The sequence below is a fragment of the Protopterus annectens genome, chromosome 15.part0 (genome assembly GCF_019279795.1).
Source record: "Protopterus annectens isolate FY-2018-M chromosome 15.part0, PAN1.0, whole genome shotgun sequence".
Lineage (NCBI taxonomy): Eukaryota > Metazoa > Chordata > Ceratodontiformes > Protopteridae > Protopterus > Protopterus annectens.
Genome location: NC_056749.1, coordinates 686210947 through 686234358, shown reverse-complemented (window position 1 = coordinate 686234358; position 23412 = coordinate 686210947).

Genomic DNA, 23412 nt, shown 5'->3' with positions numbered 1-23412 from the left:
CGAAATCATTAAAAAAGTAATTAATTTTTACATATTCCCTTGTACTTTCAGACATCCACAATGCATTTATCATACATCAATGTATTTGATCTAACTATTTCAGGGGAGTTATGTCCATATTTGTAGACTTTTGCATTCTCATCTTTCCGTGTACACTCCTGTACTCAGAAAATTACCATGTATACTCTGGACATGGACACATGGTCTACACGGATGCCTTTCTGCTGTTGGATCACCCCACCTAGGTCATTTACATAAGATTCACCTACTTATGAGGCAATTTGCATTATATGGAACTTTTCTTGTTTGCGCATGCTTGCGTGTAGCTAGGCTGCTCTTACTGAATCTAAAACCATTCACACTCGTACACGCATTGCGCCATGATGCATACACAAAAAATATCATGTAGGCTTTAATGAATTCCTCTGAAAAGTCTTGGCAAAAGCACTCTGAGCCCATTTTCTTAGGTTGCACACACCTGAAAGACAATGAGATATCTCTCAATGTTATCATCCTTGCTGAGATTTTATTGCAGAGATGGATGGTCTTGAGAATGGACAGCACAGTGCTAAGTTTATCTGTTCTTGGAAGCTGACCAACTTTCTGTCAGTAGTCCAATTCCTGTTCTGAAAGTTTATCATTGACTTCAACAGGGTTGTATTGTATTCTGCATTTTTGAGCAAATGTGACAGTTCGCTTGCACACAACGCGTCTCTCTCTCTTCTAATTTAGGGAATAAAGATCTGTTACTCTCTGTTTCTAAGTTGGGGAAATAAGTCTCAGCAGGTTGTGAACAGGAACAGACTATTCCAGTTTGGTGAGCTGACCACAGTTTGCCTGCTTGAAAAAAAACACTAGTGTAATGGATGAAATACAATGGAGCAGATTTCTCAAGTTCAATTTATTTTATTTATGGTGATAAGCAGTTGAACAGAAACAAAAACTTCACTCGGTAACAGAACAATGTAAATTCTTAAAGCTAATTCATGTTTCCATCTCCAGCAAAACTTTCAAGCAGCTTTTGTTAAAATGTCCAGTCTTTCTTCACGTGGATCATCCAGTATCCTTCCTGTTGCTCCTTGGTCCTTCTTCATGAAGCAATCCTTCATCTGGCAACTGCAAAGTCCTGACTACTGGAAAAGTTCATCCTCTTCCATGAGAGGCTATCATTTCTGTCTTTTTGGGAACAGCTCTCTCATTTACCACTAGTTTAACATCATAGCAGGTATTCCTATTTAGTTTTTGCTGGTTTTGCTCTGTTCTACAGTAATTCCCCATCTAAAAAAATATCATATGCTTTAAGTCACACTTCTTGTAGTATAAGCACCCATTAAGTAATGCATAACATAGAAAAAAAGCTATGTCCAGGTTCATAAAATGTTGCTGTGTTGTCCTAAGCAATGTCTTGTAATGAGCAGGAACTAGAAGAGTATGTTTTTTTTTTGTTTGTTTCAGAAAGCACATCTAAATGATGTGACTGGCTGGAAAAGAAGGCACAGCTGAGATATATGCTAATAACCATATAATTACCTGCATTGTATACTAAAAAACATGGAGGAGTGGTTCAGAAATGTATAAATGATGCACAGCCACATATGCATTAACAATGAACACAGCTATATGCTCGCATTTAAACAGAGGGAAACTCAAAAGTATGTCGAGGGTTGCTATAGACTGTTATAGCAGCTACTGTCAATGGTGCACAACAATGTCCCCAGAGGTGCTCGTCTTCCATGCCTAACCCTTCAAGTCTTCTATGATACCAACATAGTGAACTGCTAGCAAGTGAAAAGGAGCCCATACAATAAGCAGTGGATGTTTGTCGTCCTTGTCTGCAGCCTTGTGAGAGTCTTGAAATACCCATTTCAGATATAGATATAGATACTAAGGTATGCGTGAATTTATGTGTATTAGTTAGAAGGACTTTTCAGTGACCAGCAGGAGACATAGTGGGGTTATCCAGGCATGTTCCTTGAGAATACATCACAAGTTCCTCAATGCCATGCTTCATTATGTGGGGCAACATATGTGGTTCCCACATACCCCAGAGAAAAGAGCCAATATTATGCAGGATTTCTATGCTGAAGCCCATTTCCCTGACATACTGAGGATTACAGACTGTACCCACTTCAACATAAAGACCCCAAAGTGGTGTGCTGGTAAGGTGGTATATGAATCACAAAGGAGGCAAATTCCATTAACTTCCTGGTGGTCTGCAATACATAGGATCTCATCTACAATGTGTGTGCAGGCCACCTAAGCAGTTTTTACATATGACATATATGGTGGACATGTGACCTTTGCTGATAGCTTTCGAGGGATGACTTCCCAAAGGAGCTGCTAGTGGGTGATGCTGGTTATTCTTTAGAACCCTGGCTCATGACCCCAGTGACAAGTCCACATAACCCAACACAGCAAGATTTCCACCATGCTCTATCACAAACCAGAAACATGAAAGAGCATGTGTTTGGGCTGCTGAATACACAATTTTGATGCCTGCATACAACGTGTGGTGCCCTGCAATGCACTCCCACCACATGTAGAAAAATTCTGTGTGTGCCATTCTGCATAGCATAGTATTGAGGAAACAAATAGAAAACTGGTGGCAGTGGCTAGGGACACCATGTCCCATCACCACATGCAGTGGCAGTTGAGACAAAAGAAGAAGGGGAGTCAGGGGAAGAGCCAGCATCAGGGGATGACCACGTCAGAAGGAGGCAGGCACAATATGCCATGGCACTAGCTAACAGTCAGTGAATTACACATATCCTTACTACATAATTATATAAGAGCTACAGTAATTCACAGGGATACATGAGTCTGACTGCTGGTGTCTAACCAAATGAATAAGTGCACTTATTAACAGTGTTTCAAGATTTGGTGTGGGGGATTAATGGGTCAAAGTGCCTGGCTTACTGTGTGTGGGGGACATGCTCTGGGCTGTGGTGATATGTGTGTGTTTGTGTCTATGTCTCTGCAGTGACATAGCCACAGCACATGGAACAGCTCTGTACCATGGCCTACAGGACAGGTCCAAAGCACATATGGCAGAAAGTTGAGCTTCCCATATACACCCACAAGAACTATCTCTGTCAGGAGTTACACAAGCTGTCCCATGACCCTGGCTAGATGTCAGTGTGCCAACTGAATGTGACTGATATCTGGAGGATGTGCCAGCATGACTATGATCAAGACCACTGGGAGAGCCTATCCTGGGTGTAGACACACCCACAACTGATGTAACAGTAAAAGTATTACCACAGCAGGAGTGGGACCACACCCATCCATAACAAGGTCAGCTAATATCTGAGGATGTAACAGGTGATCAGCCTAAAGCACAGACCTTGCCCCCCAGCAGAAGACCCAGAACAGACACTATATTGTCTTCTGAGAGTGTGATTTAAGTTCATGAAATTAGTATTGTTTCAGGCTTTCATGTTAGCCAAAAGTGCTCTTTGCAACACCCCCACTGTGCCCAGAATTGACAACCTCTGTAATTCATACAGAGTTATATGTATTGATAGTATATGCAGCAGTCTTGCCACTTATTGTACCTTTCAGTATACAGGCTTTCTGCCATGAATGCATCATACCCAGCAACAAGGCATGCAACTGCTTCCAGTGTTTCTCCTACATGTTCAATTGACTTTGTAAACCAACGTATAAGTAGTCCATTGCCTTGAGCTGCCATTATTAACCTTTCATTGTCTGGCTTCAGTTCACCTTTCCTTAACCATTCCTGTGTCAACGTCTGATCAACATGAAGTTGTTCTAGGAGATCTCTGTACTTGCCACTATATTTATACCTTTTTCACATTCCTTTCCTTCTCATCTGATCCTTCTCCTTGCATTCTTTCTTTTGTGTTTTTGCACATTCGGTTTCTGCCTGATTTTTTCTACTTCTGGTTTGATTTCCATTCCCACTTGCCACTGATATGCTTCTGTTAAACAGGGAAGTCATCTTAGATATCTTATCCTCAAGTGTTAAAGCTTTCACTATGTTTTGATCTGATAAAGTTAGCAGATATGTATGCAGTCCTATGACTGAAGACTGATACATATAATCGGTTTTGAGGAGGCCCATACCTCATTCAGAATAAAGAACATTTAATCTTGGTATACACTGATTTTTATATGTCATTTTGTAAATGTGAAGCATTTTTCTTGTTTTCCTATCCAACTGTTCCAGTATGCTTTGGGGCCAGTCAGTCAACCCAAAACTGGAAGTTAGAACAGGATTAGCAAATTGGTTTACAGCTTGGACTTTATTCCTAGATGTCAAGGCTGTTTGTTAGTTTTAGTCTGCTGAAGTATTCCTTACTGACTTTCATTTACATTTGCTCATGTTTTATTGCTGATCCTTCATCAATTAAAAAATATTTATACACACCCTCTTGCTCAAGTTCGTTCGTCTATATCACATTCCTGTCCCAGATTGATATTTTCTTGGTACTGCAACTTTCCTGCTTTAAACATTGCTTTTGCACATTTATCAAGACAAAAATACATTCTTATATCATCTGAGAAAGTTTTAATCATTTGAAGTTGTCTTTTCAACTCCTCATCTGATGAACAATACAGTTTTAAGTCATCCACAAGAAGTAGATGAGAAGTCTTTAAAGAAGGTTGTCTTCAGGGAGCCGTGCTGTAACCATGACCTAATCTGTTAAGTAAACCGCTTAATGTGTTAAAGGCAAGACAAGACAACAGTGGTGACAAAGAATCGCCCTGGAATATCCCACTCTGAATTTTTATCCCTAGGATAATAATTTTCTGTTTGTCATTGCTTACCTGCTAAGTAATTTGCTACTGTTTCCTGCTCACTGTAATATAATTGATCAATGTCAAATCTATCTTCTGTAAGCACTCCTTTGGCCATGAATGTTGGATGCTCTCAAATGTTTTTTTATAATCACTCTATGCCACACATGATACGTAGATTCTTTCCCTTTTTGCAATTCTCTTTTATGGCTTTATTTAGCAACAAATGATCCTTTGTTCCATATGACTTTCTTTTATCATTTTCTTCTCTTGCCGTGATTGATGTTTTTTTCTAAATGACTATAAACTCTGTCTTAATCAATTCCATTACATAGTTTGCACATCATCAGATGACAAGGCATTGGTCAATAGTTTTTAGGATGGTTTACAGGTTCACTCTTAAAGAGGACTATAATTTTTCCTGTTGTTAACCAGGCTGATGTCTGTTCAGGATGTGCATATCAGTATTTCTTGCTCAGGGTCAATCTTTGTGTAACGATGTTAATACTTTTAGTCAAAACATAGGTACTGCATCTTGGCCTGGGGTTTTCCAGTTAGGAGCCTTTTTTAATTTTGGTTCAGTTTCTCTTGCCATTACTTCATCCCATTTCATATTATGTACTTTTGAACTTCTTGCTGTTTCTGTTTTTCTGTTCATTCAGCATCTTTGTTATGTTCCACAGGGCCTTTAAAATTGTTTCTCCAAAATGTGTCGATATTTTGGTGGTGTTTCTATTCCTTTTGCTTTGTTTTCCAGTTCTGTATAAAACTTGTTTCGGTCATCAATGAATTGCTTATTTTGTACTTTTCCCTTATATTTATCTTCATATCTTCTAAGATTACTTTCTGTGCTGATATCTTTAGTTTATTATTTGCAACAGTGTATGATATATCATGGTCTGTTTTGATACTGTGTCTTGGTTTTACCACATCTGTCTTTCCAAGTATGTTTGTTGATCTGTTCCCTATTCTATATTCTTCTAGCAGTGACACTTCTCTTAATTGCTTTATAGTTTTTATCTGTTTAATGCTTCCATGGTGGCATTTTATTTTTCCCTTCCTTTCCCTGTTTACTCTATATTTTTGTGGTAGGACTCTAGTGGGAATTCAATAAAGCCTACAGGATTTTTTTTTTCATGTAGGCATCGCTCCATGATGCTTACTCAGGCACAAACATATTGAAATTCAGTAAGCGTGGCTGAGTGATGTGCACGCATGCGCAAACACCGAACATTCTGTGGCATGCAAAAAGCCTCAAAAACAGGTGAATCTCATAAACATGAGGCAGGTAAAGTGATCCAACAAGCAGAAATACATCTGATCAGACCCTGTGTCAGTGTCCTTAGTGTACATGGAAAAATTACATGTGCAGAAGTCTAGACAGAAAAAAAGAGGGTGCAAAACTGTAGAAATGTTTACATAAATCCCCTAAAAATGTTATACTGCATACAGAAATGAGAAAAACTGTTATTCTGGATGTCAGAAAGATGAAGGGAATAAGTTAAATTATTTTTTTTAATAACCTTGGCATGTTTGCACTACATGGCGCAGTGCGCAAACATGCTTAATAGGAAAAAAAATAGAAAAAAGAATTTTATAATGTGTGACAGAAATGTATCATAGGACCTTGCGTGAGGTCCCTAAAATGGTGCATTGCTGCTGTTGCTAAGGTGATAGGGCTATGAAGTGTATAGTTTCCAGACTGTCTGCATGGATATGTATGCAAATGAGGTGGATTTATTCAATAGCAGAAAGGAAAAATTGTGTCCACATATCCCCTTTGTGTAGGCTCTTAGACCATGCTGATGTTTACGCAGGATGTGGCTGACATCAGGGGAGTGTGTCTTCTCACTTTTAGACTCTTTTAAGCTTAGGTGTGCATGTTTGCATGGTGCACCGCCTGGCTGAGCATGTTCATGGGGAAAGTGAAGAAGTAAGTAGCAAGTCCTTAAAATCAGATGTATTCAGTTATTAATTTTAACGTTTGATTAAGCTATGCTGTGTAATGCTGCATTGTGAGCTGCAACACACACTGAAATAGGGCCAGTAAATAATGTTAATTATATTGTAGGCAGGTGGGTTGTATCACAGTTAGCCAATCTCGCATTCTGGACCTACAGCAGAGCTGTATAAAGTATACATACACTCTACATTCTGATTTTCCTCCAATGCTCTGGACCATTGGAGCACAGACTTGGGAAATTTAACTGAGATAATGCTAGAGGCTGCTGCAGGTCTGCTACATCTGTATGTGCTAGATGCTGAAGTCAGTGATGTTGGTGCTTCTGCAATAGGCCTAGACAGAGAAGAAGAAGAGTGTTCAGGCCCAGGGTAACCTTCCAGGAACTACATGAGCTGGAGACTGTAGAGCACTACAGGGTGGACAGGGACATACTACAAGAACTCACTGAGCTCTGCCACCCTCAACTCAGACCCAGAGCCAACAGAGGGAAACCTGTTCCAGTGGAAATAAAGTTATGTGTGGCCCTTAGAATACTAGCTACAGGTACATTCCAAAGATCAACTGGAGACATGATGGGGGTCTCACAGTCATCTGCATCCAGGATACTCCAACAGTTCCCGGATTCCATGCTACCACAAGTCAGTGAGCACATATCTTTTCTCCTCACCCCTGAGGCAAGGGCCAGCAATATGCAACACTACTATGATGTAGCATGCTACCCTGAAGTACTGGGTACCATAGATTGCACTCATGTACACATCCAGGCATGACCTGGTGAGGAGGGTAGAATCTATGTCAGCCGCAAGGGATACCACTGCATCAACTGCCAGGTTGTGTGCAATGCCCAGGGAATTATACTGAATGTGTGTGCTGGCAGCCCTGGCAGTTATCACAACTCCCATACTTGGCACATATCACAGCTATACCAGATGTTTCCTAGGGAGACATCCCACAGGGCAACTTACTGGGGGATGCTGGTATGCCCGGAAACTGTGAATGATGACACCCACCAGAAATGCACACACACCACAGAAGAACTCCATAATTACACACACACAGAAACTAGGAACATCACGGAGCATGTGTTTGGGCTTCTGAAGTGATGGTTCTGGTGCCTAGATATAGCTGGTGGGGCCCTGTAGTACTCTCCAGCCATATATGCACATATGTTCATATGTTCACAGTATGTGCTAAGCTACACAATCCAATCCTGTGGAAACAGCTGCAGCAGGATCAGCAAAGGGAAGTGATACACCCACCCCACCAGTGCCTAGGTCACCACAGCCACAATCACAGGAGGACTTGGAGGAAGAACCCCATGCTGATGTCCCTGTAGGCAAATGTAGGCATGCTCAGTATGCCCTGGCTTTGTCTAAGAGACAACGCATAGCACATCCACTGACAACCTAAGGATCTAGGGACTGACACCTTACTCCTACTCACATACATATATTAAAATTGATGCCAGGTAACCCACATAACCTGTACCTATCCATGTATTGGCTCTGTACTGCTTGCATCAGACAGAGTCAGCTCTCTGTCAACTGCTGCATTCACAAGGTAAGTCTCAAACCTACACAGTACTTGTAAGGATTATTATGATATGGCATTGTATGTATAGATCTGCTACATTTATGCAAGTAAAGATAGTGGGATATTTGGACAGAAGTAACATCCACATGGAACTACAGATACCCATTTCACTATCATGTGTCCTTTAATATTCAGTAGGCCTCATGCATGGAATATTCAGTACATCAGTCAAGGGAGATGTTATACAGTGGGATTACATGATATTTGGACTACTGTGTATCCCAGCAGAACATGTAGTGTTGTTCCCCCACACCCAACACAGCAGTGTTCCCTAACAGTAACTCATCAATGGTATATCAACAGTCCAGGGAGTCTCAGGGCAGTTACAAAGAAATTCCTCATACATTCTATGTCTTGCTTAATGCAAGAGTAACAATGTACATATTTATGTTTTAGATTGTATGATGAATGACCCTTCTCTGTCAGATATCTTAACAAGATTATTGGAACATCTGAGAGATAGTAGGATAAATAAAATGGAGAGCCCTTTGGCTCTTCATTTTAATAAATGTCATGATGGGAATATAGAGGGTTTGAAAGCTACTGTTTTAGAACAGATTAATATGCCATATTTGAATAAAGAAATGTATAAGTTGATGCTTTTACGGAAAGAAACTATTTTCATTTTAAAATATGATACACTGATTCCAAAGGGCTTGAATACAGATTGCTGTTGGAAAAGTGTTTTGTAAAAATAATGTATTCTCACTTTAAATATATGAGAGTTTCTTTTAACAATTGGATTCATTAATTGTTTGATTGTTTTATTGAGTAGAGCTGATAGTATAAAAATGTTTTTTAAGGTTTTGTATGTTACTCCTTGAAGGCTTACTGTTGCAGAGGTGCTAGAGGAATAAATTATTTTTCAGTGGCTATTGCTGTATGGTTCGTTTTTGTGGTGAAGCAATTTTTCTGGTTGCTGTGGTTATTTCTATTTCATGGCCAGTGATCCAGCTCCCAACATTCCATGTATTTTTAGTGAGGAAAATGTTGGTTCCTCTCAGCGTACTATGGATGGTTTCCTTAATTCTAATGTGGAACGTGACAGAGATCAGTCAGAAAGACAAATAAATGATGACAACTCTGCTACTTCTATTTGGGAACGTGTCTTAGCAGAAACTCGCAGTAAGCGGCTTGTGAATCCATTTGCTAATATTGGTAAACGTTCCCTTGAATATCCTACTGAGGGAAAGACTTTGATTTCCAAGCTGACTAATTTGATGAATAAAGAAATGACTATTTATTATAACTACACTAGTTTGCAGAGATATTTAGACCTAGACATTGTGCCGAGGGGATTGAGAGTGATAAAATTTCCCTCTCAACCATTTGATATGACTTCTTCGGAAGATAAGATTTTTAAACAAAGATGGGAAAAGACAGCCCATTCATGTTCTAAAGAATGGGTTAGTATTCTCATAGAAAGGGACATTATAAAATTGGCTGAAACTAAAAAAGATATTTCGAGTGTGTGTACTAGTCTAATGGCTGTGTTGGAAAAGGTTCGCTTTGAAGCATGTTTATGTGACATTCAGAATAAACTTGGTGTTTATGAAAAGAAAGTCCTTGAACAGAAAATGTATAAAATTCATAGAGACATTTGGGATTTTGAAAAAGGAACAGCGTTCTTTGGACCAACCAATCAGAGGTCACGCTCTAAAGTCCGCTTTCCTCCGGGGGCGGGCTTGTCAAGGGAGAGACTGGTGAGTAATAACAGCCTAGAAGCATTCCCTAAAAATAATGAAAGATACGAGAGTGAGACTGTTGACCTCCATAATTATCCACCTCTACCATCACCGATAAATGAACAATATCTCTATGATAATGTTCATTTTGAAGGGGAGAACAATCAACAGCAGAAAAGAGGATATGCGGAGGGGAACAATACAAACCATGGCGGGACAACAAGAGGACAAAGTGGTATTAATGGACTTGTTTCATATAATAATATTGTGAATATATCTGGTTTTTCAGTTGATGAGTTTTTGCTTAGTGCTTTAAATCATGGGTTGAAGTTTGTCCCTACTGTTATTCCACAGTTATATGAGTGCAAATTAGAAATGTATAAATTTGTTAGGAAATTACATCTGTGGTACTATTTTGAACATCGTACATGCTTAAATGTTGTTCCGGAAGCATGCCATGATAGCACAGATGAAAATTCATCTGAAAGTGAATTGTTTGACTCTTTTGTTTCTTGTAACAGTGACGTCAATGCTTATTGTTTAATTGATACTTCTGCTGTGATTTTTAAGAGTCAGTTTATGCCACGTTTTACACATGAAGGCATAAAAAAGTTTTATGCTATGATTCAGTTTGAGTTGGAAATGTTATTTAAAAATTTTAACTTGAAAGGTGTAAAATATAATTTATCGAAACAAGAATGGTTGTCCTTGATTGAGTTTTCGAAGCAAAGCGAATTAGTTATTAAACCCTCAGACAAGGGCAACAAAATAGTAATTCTTCACTATGCACAATATCTAAAAATGTGTCTTGAACTATTAGAGGACAAGATAGTTTATGAAATGGTAAATATTGAGGCTGTTGAACAAGCTAAGAATGATTATATATTATTGATTCACGAGGGTCTTAGACTGGGTTATTGGTCAGAAAAAGATGTGGATAATAAATTAATATTAAAAGAGACGAGTCCAGCCTATTTCTACTGTCTGCCCAAAATACATAAAGATAGTGTAAATCCTCCAGGCCGTCCTATAGTTTCAGCTAGTAAATATTTCTTACACAATTTGGGGGTTGTCCTACATGGTGTATTATTAAAGGAAGCCAAACAACTTCCATTGTATATTAAGGATTCTTTTGATTTCTTAGATAAAATAAAAAATGTTGTGTGGCGTAAAAATATGTATTGGATAACCCTAGATGTAAAAAGTCTTTACATTAATATAAAACACACCTTTGGACTAGAATCCTTGTTGTATCAGATAGGCAACAGCCCGTTAACTCATTATGTTATGGATTTAGTACAATTTTGTTTAAAAAATAATTTTTTTTATTTTGAAAACCAAGTGTATCACCAAATCCAAGGTACGGCCATGGGTGCACCTTTTGCACCCTTGTATGCAAATATTTTTATGGGTTTGGTAGAAAGAGAATGTATTTATGATAAATTATTTTTCAAACAATATGTGAAATACTATTTTAGATACAGAGATGATTTAATTTTTTTATGTGAAGGTGGCAATCATTTAGTACAAAATTTTGTGGAAAATATTCACATTAATAGATTTGATATAACTTTTGATGGCTTACATGTTGGCCATCAAGTTTCTTTTTTGGACATCACCTTATGTGGAAAAGTGGGAGAACATATTAGTACTAGTATACACAGAAAGTTTGGGGTAGTAAATGAGTTTTTAATGGGAAATAGTTGTCACCCTAAACATACTATAGAATCTTTGCCTTACGGAGAGTTTTTGAGAATTTGAGAATTTCCAGACTTTGTAATGGTGAAGATGCTTTTAATAATGAATTAGAACAAACAAAATTAATGTTTTAAAATAGAAGTTTTGATATAGAACTAATAGATAAGAGTGTTCTAAAAGTATTGAATAATAGATATAATAGAAATAAGAAAATTAATGTTAGTAGAATGAGTAGTGGTGATAAAGATGAAAAGTTGTTTGTAGTGTCTAAATATAATATTTTAAGTGATAGTATTAGACAATGTATTCTTCATTTCTGGGAATTTCTTAAAAATTTTATAGAACTTGATGGTCTCTCTAATAAAAAATTAATGTTCTCATATAAAAGGGGAAGGAATATCAAAGATTTGGTGGTACATACTAAGTTTCAGAGACCTGATACCAAATTATGTCAGCAAGTTTATTTCAGAGGGACGAAACCTTGTGGCAAATGTAGAGGTTGTCCTTATATTTTTAATTCATTTTTGTATATTAATAATGTTAGTTTTAAAACAAATGGAATATTTAATTGTAGGACAGAGGGTGTTATATATGCTATCAAATGTAGTTGTAATAAGTTTTATATAGGACAGACGAAAAGGATGTTTAAAACAAGATTATTGGAACACCTGAGAGATATTAGGATAAATAAAATGGAGAGCCCTTTGGATCTTCATTTTAATAAATGTCATGATGGGAATATAGAGGGTTTGAAAGCTACTGTTTTAGAACAGATTAATATGCCATATTTGAATAAAGAAATGGATAAGTTGATGCTTTTACAGAAAGAAACTATTTTCATTTTAAAATATGATACACTGATTCCAAAGGGCTTGAATACAGATTGCTGTTGGAAAAGTGTTTTGTAAAAATAATGTATTCTCACTTTAAATATATGAGAGTTTCTTTTAACAATTGGATTAATTAATTGTTTGATTGTTTTATTGAGTAGAGCTGATAGTATAAAAATGTTTTTTAAGGTTTTGTATGTTACTCCCTGAAGGCTTACTGTTGCCGAGGCACTAGAGGAATAAATTATTTTTCAGTGGCTATTGCTGTGTGGTTCGTTTTTGTGGTGAAGCAATTTTCTTGGTTGCTGTGCTTATTTCTATTTCTAGATATCTTGTGTGGCTCAGTGGACTAGGGAAGATAGCATGTGAGATGGCATTGCTGGTTCTAATCTAGAATTATTCCCCGCTTTTGGATGTGAGGTATTACTATGGTGGTCTTTTTACAAACTGTCAGTCTGTGTGTGGTATAACATTATTAACCTCTGTCAAATATTAATTACATCAGACAGCTGGAGAATGCCTTGAACATTTTGAGTGAAGTGCGGTACTGCAGAAACAGGGACAGATGTCATTGTCTGTAGCACATAAAATCCCGGACTGGAGTACAGGTAGGTGTTGGCTGGAGTCAGTTTATATGTAGTGAGAATCCCACTGGGCATGCTCATACATTTAGTTAAACAGAGCACAATTCTGTTGCTCCTTGCTCAAAATGACATGTTATATATAGATATGTCAATATATACATACATACAGTGGATATAAAAAGTTTACACATCCCTGTTAAAATGCCAGGTTTTTGTGATATAAAAAATGAGACCAAAATATCATTTCAAAACATTTCCCACCTTTAATGTGACCTATAACCTATACAATTCAATTGAAAAACAAATCTGTTAGGGGAAAAATATAAAAAATTAAAAATGTACAATAAGCTGGTTGCATAAGTGTGCACACCCTTAAACTAATACTTTGTTGTAGCACCTTTTGATTTAATTACAGCATTCAGTCTTACTGGGTAGGGGTCTATCAGCATGGCACATCTTGACTTGGCAATATTTGCCCACTCTTCCTTGTAAAAGTGCTCCACATCTGTCAGATTGTGAGAGCATCTCTTGTGCACAGTCCTCTTCAGGTCACCCCAAATATTTTCTATTGGATATAGATCTGAGCTCTGGCTGGGCCATTCCAGAACTTTAATTTTCTTCTGGTGAAGCCATTCTTTTGTTGATTTGGATGTATGCTTGGGGTCATTGTCATGTTGAAATGTGAAATTTCTCTTCATCTTCAGCTTTCTAGCAGACACCTGAAGGTTTTGGGTCAAAAGTGACTGGTATTTTGAACTGTTCATAATTCCCTCTACCTTGACTAAAGCCCCAGTTCCAGCTGAAGAAAAGCAACCCCCAAGCATGATACTGCCACCAGCATGCTTCACTGTGGGAATAGTATTCTTTTGGTGATGTGAAGTGTTGTTTTTGTGCCAAACATACCTTTTAGAATTGTGGCCAAAAAATTCAACCTTGGATCTCATCAGATCATAACACATTTTCTCACATGCTTTTGGGAGACTTGGTGTATTGTTTTGCAAATTTTCGCCAGGCCTGGATGTTATTCTGTGTAAGAAAAGGCATCTGTCTTGCAACCCTACCCCATAACCCAGACATATGGAGAATATGGGAGATTGTTGTCACATGTAGTACACCACCAGTACTTGCCTGAAGTTCTTGCAGCTCCTTCAGTGTTGCTGTAGGTCTCTTGGCAGACTCCCTGACCAGTTTTTGTCTTGTCCTTTCATCAGTTTTGGAGTGACATCTAGTTCTTTGCAACGTCACTGTTGCCCCATATTTTCTCCACTTTTTGATGACTGTCTTCACTGTGCTCCATGTTACATCCAATGCTGTGAAATGATTTTTGTACCCTTCTCCTGATTGATACCTTTCAACAATGAGATCCCTTTGATGCATTGTAAGATCTCTGCGAACCATGACTTTTGCTGTAGCAGGCAACTGAGTAAATGTCAGGAAAATGCTGCTAGGACAGCTGAACTTTATTTGGGGTTAATCAGAGTCTCTTTAATTGATGACAGGTAAGTACCCAAGAAGGCTGAATGCTGTAATTAAATCAAAAGGTGCTTCAACAAAGTATTAGTTTAAGGGTGTGCACACTTATGCAACCAGCCTATTGTATGTTTTTTTATTTTTTATATATTTTTCCAGAGATTAACAGATTTGTTTATTTTTCAATTGAATTGTACAGATTATAGGTCACATTAAAGGTAGGAAAAGTTTTGAAATGATTTATCGTGGTCTCATTTTTTTATATCACAAAAACCTGGCATTTTAACAGGGGTGTGTAAACTTTTTATATCCACTGTATATGTATACATATATGTATGTCACTATCTCTCTCTCCCACAGATAGTATATCTATCTGTATGTATATTAAAAAAAAAATATATATATATATATATATATCTAGATATAGATATACCTATATATATATATATATATATATATATATATATATATATATATATATATATATATATATATATATATATATATATATATATATATATATATATATATATACAAAAATGTACATCACTATCTCTCCCCATAAATCTACATAACACACACACACACACACACACACACACACACACACACACACACACACACACACATATATATATCATACATGTCACTCTTCTTATGTTTATTAAGAAGATGTTGAGGGCTGGGTGCTCGTTTAAGTAGTTTATTATATACAAATATATCAGGATGAACATTAAACTTAAACAAACTATCTAACTGACTGACTACATACTTGCATGCTCTCACTATGGCTGCTCACTGACTCGCTGGAAAGTTTCTTAAAGGTATATCACACACACTGATCTACATCCTCCCACTTTACTGAGCTGTCTCATATAAACAATGACATTTTAATACACATGCAATTTTACAGACACTAGTAAAGAAAAACAACAGTCTTGTCCAGGTTGCCGTGTATCTGGAACTAGAATTCGAGATGCAACCTGATCTCGTGACATAATAGGACTGGGTTTAGCAACAGGGACAGTCACTGAGGAATATTCTGCTTGAGGAGTCTCAGGGATTTTCTCAGGAATGGGGATTGCTGATGGAATGTCTTCTGGAACAGGAACATTGGACAAGTCACTCTGAGAACTAGACTTTTTGTCACAGGCAAGATGCTGTAACACTGGTTTGGACACTGGTAACAAATGGTTCCAATTTTGTTTGAATTCCACTCCTTGTGATTCCACAATGTACAATCTCAGTTCTTGACACAAACTTTTCAGAAATCTGATGCAAATCAAAACCTTTTCACGCCTGCATCCTCACTGTCTCCTATTTTGTAAAGAAATGAGCGGTTTGTTTGTTTTATCATAGTAAGTTATCTGGAACAAATGCTTTTTCAACAGTTGGACTTTTACTGATTTGTTGTTCTTAGTACGTGGAACCAATAAATTACTGCTGACTGGTAATGTGGTTCTGGTTTGTCTTGACATAAGTCTCTGGGCAGGTGAACCAAGATGTTTATCACGAGAAATGTTTCTGAGATTTAACAAGTTGAGAAAAACATTGGTATTGTCATGTCTGGATTTCTCTAACAGTTGTTTTGCACTTTGAGCTACATGTTCAGCCAAGTTGTTTGACTGAGGGTATTCAGGACTACTTGTAATATGAACAAAGTCCCACTCTTCTCCAAATTTCTTGAACTGCTGACTAGTAAACTGTGCACCATTGTTAGAAATGACTCTGTGTGGACTACCATGGGCAGAAAAATGTCACTTCAACTTAGTAATGACAGTATAGGAAGTTAATTTGTGAAGTAGGTCAATCTCAAACCAGTTTGAATAAGAGTCTACTAACACCAAGAAATGTTGACCATTCCACTCAAAGATATCTGTAGGTACTGTCAACCAGGGTAGTTTAGGAATCTGGCTTAACTGAAGTGGTTCTTTCTGTTGATGCGGCTTTGTACTATTACATACTGAACAAGATTAAAGTAGTTTCTCAATATCTCTTGACATAGAAGGCCAAAATACTAGACATCTCACCCTTCTTTTGGTAAAATCAGTTCCTGGCTGGGCACGATACAAGATCTTGATGTAATCTTGTTACAAGGACTTTGAAACAATCACTTTAGGACCTTTCATGATGATACCATTGTCTAACAAAATCTCATCTATGTATGGGAAATATGGTTGCACTTCTACTGGTAAACACAATTGGTTGGAAGGTCATGCTCGACTAATAAAGAGGTTTAGCTTCTGCAGAATTGGATCTGAAGATGTGTGAGTTCTGAGCTCATCAAGACGTGTGGAAGAAAATTTTCTCACTTCCATAACCCCAGAATCAAGTTGCTCATTGTTATGTTGTTTTGTGTTTTTTTTCGGATCGATTCGGATGGGTCTACTTCACGTTGTCATAAGCTGAAAATATTGAGTCTGATATTGTCGGCACAACAATATCGAAAGTGCAAAACATCGTGCAAGTAAATGGAAATCTCCTTAAGGGGAGATTTCCATTTACCTCAATGTAGTGCGGTCTCAGAGTTGGTATATTTAAGTAGGGGGGGGTGTGGGGGCCCTACGGGGGTTTGGGAGCCTACGCCAGTTAGTTTTCTTTTGTTTTAATTTGTTTTGTTTTTTTACATTATTCAATGTTTTACTTAGTCGAGCAATAAAGTTCAACCTTTATTGATTTGATTAAGTAAACGTTCGATAATGTGATATAGACGCATTTGGATAAGGTATCAGCAAGATAAAGAAGTTTGCCTTTTGTGCAAACGAGTGAAATTGTATATTTTTTTAATATGAGCATCATGCGTTGCATTCTAGCTGGAGCTGTATGCGTAAGCTTTCTCAAAACAGTAACAAAAGGTTGGTGGTCAGTTTTGAACTGGATAGGTCGACCATAAATATAATCATGAAACTTCAAACATGCAAACACAATTGCTAAAAGCTCTTTCTCAATCTGGGCATATTGCATCTCAGTCTGGGTAAGAGTTCTCAAAGCATAGGCTACTGGTCGACCCTCTTGAAGAATGACTGCACCTAGACCAAATTTTGAATCACAGGAAAGAGTAACTGGTTTGTGGACTTCATAGTAACTGAGTGTTGCGGGTTGGAAATTTTCTGTTTCAGGTCATCAAATTCTCTTTGCTGCTAGTCTGACCATGACCAAATTACATCTTTGTGTGTCAGCTGTCTGAGCGGTGCTGTAAATTGGCTTAAATTTAGAATGAACTTTCTTAGATAGTTGACCACGCCAAGAAAACATTGTAGGGCTTGGTCATTGTCTGGAGCTGGCATATTGAGAATTGCTATTTGCTTTAAGGATCTGGTCGTAAGCCTGAACTGGTAAGCAAGTGACCAACATAAGTAACTTCTCGTAGCCTGAATTTGCACTTCTGAGGATTCAGCTTAAGATTCACTTCAAATGCTCTTTCCAGAACTTTCTTGGGGTTTCTGTCATGTTCGACTTCACCATTGCCTCCTACTATGATATCATCTACTATAGTAGCACACTGATAGCCAGAAAAAAAAATTTGCTTTATTGCATGCTGAAAGACTTCACTGGTAGAATTTATCCCAAATAGCATTCTCAGAAATCTGTATCTTCCAAATGGTATACTGAATGTGGTTAACAAATGAAGATTTTCAGTCAAGCAAAATTTGCCAAAAGGAACTCTTTGCATCTAAGACAGAAAAACAGTGGCATTTGGCATGAGGGCAGCAACCTCTTCGATTGTGCACATTGGAATGTGAGGCCTTTGTAATGCTTTGTTCAGATTTCTTGGATCAATACATATTTTGATATCATCTGAGCTTTTCTTATGAGCTACTACCATGGAGGATACCCATTCAACAGGTTCTTCTACTGGACAAATTACTCCTAGCTGCACCATCTTTGTCTAGCTCAGCTTTGACTCTGTCTGCATAGCTAATGGGACTTTATGTGCTGGTCTAACAACTGGGCTGACTTCTGGGTCTCATTTCATGGAGTACACAACTGGTAGTTTGTCTAGTTTGTCTGCAAAAATATCAGCAAACTCAGAAAAAAATGATTTGTACAAAATTTGAGCTGTTTTCATTCAGGCGTACATGGTGAACTTCTTTATTAAATGAAAACAGTCCCATTCTCAAACTGTCTCTGAAGCCTAATAATGACTGCATGTGTCTCTTGACTACAAAAAATTGCAAATCCTAGTTTGAACAGAAACTTTGCATGTACAGCAGCTGCATGGTCTTAAAACAAACATAATCCAAAGCAAAAAATGAGTCCAGCAAACTGTGGCAATTACCAATGTTTAATATTAATTACTAGAAACATAGTAATAAGGAGAAAAACAGACCAGTTTCGGCTTAGTAAATCACTTAGCCTTCATCAGTGTATGAAACAGAAATGAACCAACTCCTTATATAGCCAATAAAAAAAAACACATAATCATGTGACTGATTAAAGGTGCTCATTAAGTCCAGAAGCAAACAACCCCCCCCCCCCCAGCTTAATAATACATTTTTTCTCTTTTTTATTCAACATTTCAGCATTTATATCACGTTATCGAAAGATGAACATAGCGAACACTATTTCATCAGCCCCAAAACATCTAAACATGAAAATATCGAACATTCAGAACATCAATTTTTTTCCCATGGAAACAATTTGCTGCTCCGAAACACATACAACACAAGCACATCAAACAAACAGCAACCACACACATACACTTAAATTCCTACATCTAACGCTACACTAAACTAAACATACACTACTATCTACCCACTTACCTTAACCCAAACCCTAACCCTAAGGTCCATCACTATCGCACATTCACCTAACCCGCGCCCTAACCCTAACTCACTTAAACCGCCCCATCCCTAAAGTCTGTCACTATCGCACACATGCCTAACCCATGCCCTAACCCTAACTCACTTAACCCGCCCCTAACCCTAATGTACAAACAATCGCACACTTACCTGAACCTAACCTGTAACATTCTACCACAGCACTAAGAATAGTGAAGCCACAGAAACGGCCAACCGAATTCTTTTCCGAGGAAAGAATTTGCTGTTCTGCAGCTTCGCTATTCTTAGCGTTTGCTGAATAGTGTCCGATATCAGAACATTCGAAGTTTTAATACTTCGATGTTCTGATATAGACCCACATTTCATGCCAACCTGTTTTATTGGATCCAATACCCAAAATTCTATCAATAATTATAAAATTAAAGACAGCATTTTTATGTACTATAGCATGTTTATAAAGGGCATTAGTAATTCTTTGATATTTTATATCACAAAAGTGCTCAGATATCCTGAATTTGACTGGACGTGATGTCTGCCCAGTGTAGAAGGCTGAACGATTACAGGTGACTAAGTAAATCACCCAATCTGGCAAATGGCAAAAAAAGAAATTGTATAAACCTGGCTAGTGTTTTTACTACTAAAGTACTTGGTCTTCATGACCCTTAGACAGTATATGCAATGACCACAAAGAAAACAACCTATGATTGGATCACCCAAAAGTGTAGTTTGCAAATAATCTTTTTTGTAACCAGACCCATGTTTATAATGATTGAAACAGGAAGCCAAATTCCTACCCTTCCTAAAGGAAAAATGTCATCTATTCTCCAACAATTCAGAGAGTTTGCTGTCTGCCAACAGGATGTTCCAGTGATGCTGGACACTGTCCATCAGTCCTCCAGTATTCCTACCAAATGTGGTAACAAAATGTATAGTCGATTCCCCATCAACAACCTTATTTTCATATTGAAGAAGGCTTTCCCTGTCAATGGTGTCAACTCTGTTCTTGGCCTGAAGGACGTATCCCGCCTTGTACCCTCTGCTTCTGAATCTGATTGTAAGGTCATCTCTGAAATGCTGATAAGTACTATTGTCCGAGCATGTATGTTTAACTCTCAAAAATTGAGACTTGGGAATGTTTTGGCATATATGTGCAGGGTGATAGCTGGTGGCATGGAGAAGGGAATTGTATTCGGGGAACGTACGGTAAACCTCAGAAATTAAGGTATTATCAGGATTCCTGGTCACCAAAACATCCCAAAATTGATCTGATCCATATCATAATTTACCATAAAGTGTATACCCTATTTGTTCTCATTCAGGCAACTAACAATGTCCTGTAGATAATCCACATCTGATCTCCATACCATCCAGCAATCATCCAAATATTTTTTCCAAATTTCATTCTCCTCCAGAAACAGATTACGTGAGCTATCATAAATTATTTGCTCCTCAATATAGGCCGTAAATAAATTGGCATAGATTGGGGGCAAACGAAGCACCCATAGCCATACCTTGAATCTGGACTAGCATTTGTCATGATAGAAAAAAACATTCTTTGTAAGTACATGCTCGGCAAGACAAATGAGAAATGTATTGAAACTGGGTTGGTATAACTCAGATTTATACAGCCAATATTCTAAAGCATCAATCCCAGCCCAATGCGGGATATTGGTGTATAATGCTGTAACATCCAAGGTACAAAGTAACCAATCCGGCTCAAGCTGCATTTCAGAGATAACCTGGAGAAATTCTGTAGTGTCCCGTAATCGGGCACGTACCCATTTGAGTAGTGGTTTGAGATATTTGGTTAAAAATTGGGACAGTGGTTCCATTAAAGAACCCCTCCCTGATACAATGGGTCTACCAGGAGGATTTTGAAGTTCCTTATGAATTTTGGAAAGAAAATAAATATATTGATTGCTGGTATGAGATAACATAAGATGATGCATGATGGTATCTGTAATGATACCCTCCTCCTTGGCTAGATACAAAAATTCATCAGTTTGTTTTTTTGAAAAGGAGGGTAGGATTAAGCATTAGATGTAAGTAGTACAGACCATCCAAAAGCTACCTGGTCGCTTCAGCATCATATTGTGACCAATCTTGGACTACCACTGCTCCACATTTATCTGCCATCAGTATAACCAATTGATGGTTATTAGCTAATTTTAGAATTGTTTCCATATCAGTCTTGGAAACATTACTGGATCTAGCCCTAGTCTCTCTGAAGAAAAATGCAAGTTCTTAAAGACAGAGTTTTGAAACATAAGGACATTATGATGCATCAGTGGCATAAATGTAGACCTATGATATCTGAACTTCTCCCGGTCATCCAAAGTGTCCCTTCCCTGAAAGAATAGCTTTAAATAAGATTTCTACAAAATGCTATAACATCATTTACAAAACTGTCCTCAGACACAAAAAAACAGGTATCAAAGACAATCCTTTATTCAAAATGCCAATGTCCATAGCAGAGAGGGAACAGGATGAAATATTCAAAACATTTTGATTTACTGTTTCCGTACAAACATTTTCAACAGCCCCTCTATATTGTCTACCTGATCTGTGTTTCCTGCCCCCCCCACCTTTGTTTAAATCTAAAGGGATACTAGAATTGCTTCTCTTTGATGCTGGAAAGCCTGTGGGGCCAGATATATCAGGCTCAAAACCAGAAGATGAATCCTCTACCGAGGTGTCAAAAACTGGACATTGATACTTTCTTGAATATAGATATAGGGTGTTTCCTCTTAAAGGCATTTCTGTGGGGTTGTGAAAAATGGGAATGTCTATCCCTTTCTTTGGTAAAGGGCTCCTTCCTATCATAATCCACCAAATCATGAAGGAATTTCTTTTTCTTTCTGTCCTTCAGCTTTTCTTCTAGACCCATTAGGTCCTGACTGAGTTTTTTAAGACAAAAATTGTATATAGGCTGACCCTCAAAAACCCTAACACTCTCACACATCTTGGTAATAGTCTCAGTATCACTATCAATTATTCTGTCATAGTGTCCAGCAAGACTTTCAACAAAATTCATAGATGCCTTATGTTGGGCTTCCACCCATTGTTTCATAAGAGTATCATTTGGCCAATTAACTAGAGGCTGAGTCCGAACTCTTAGGCCCCTGGGCATGATGCCCTTAGTGATATATGCTTTAAAAAGCTTATAGTGCCAGACATTACTTCAAAGTGACCTCATGTTCTTATTGAGCTTTGAAAATAGTGTTTCACAACTATCATCCATAGAAGGTAACCCTGTACCATTCTCAGATTGATTAATTGTTTCCATCCCAAAAACAGCTAAATCATCACAATCGGAGGAAAGCCCCCGCAATATGTAAGACATATCCATTGAAAAGGACACCCACAACCATCCAAATCAAGCAAAATCAAGTAGCCCAAAATTAAAAAATAAAATTATCCTGTTGTAATATTGGTAACCAGAACAATGCAGCAATAGTAATAAATCAAATGTTAATCCAATAAGGATGAAAAAACATAATCAAAGTACTGGGCAAAAATGCTGCGACCAATCAATTGTTATCAATATGTTCCAAAATGGTTTAGCCAACTGTCAAATTCTTCAGAAAAAAACATGAAACCCAAACCAGAGGCCTATAACAGACTCCAAATTATTTGGGTATAAAAAGACCACAACCCAAAAAAGAATTGGGACAAAGTCAGCCCCTGTTAAAACGATCTATAGTGTTGAGTCAACACCAATAATAGAATGTCAAAACCAGATATTTCAAATGTATGGACAATATCAGCCCCTGTAAAGAGAAAATTATAATAAGTTCAATAATGCTGAGTCCATACTAATAAGCAAAAATAAACATTTTTGGTTATAAGATTTAACAGTATTAGCCACTCCACAGTCTACAGTGCTGAGTCCAATTCCATAAAAAATAATCAAAATAAAATATTAATCAAATGGCCAATATCAGCCCCTGTGGAAAACACAATTGCATCCAACAGTGCTGAGACCATCTACAATAACAAAATATTAAAAAGAGTTATATAACTGTAAACCCAAGACAATTAGGAGTC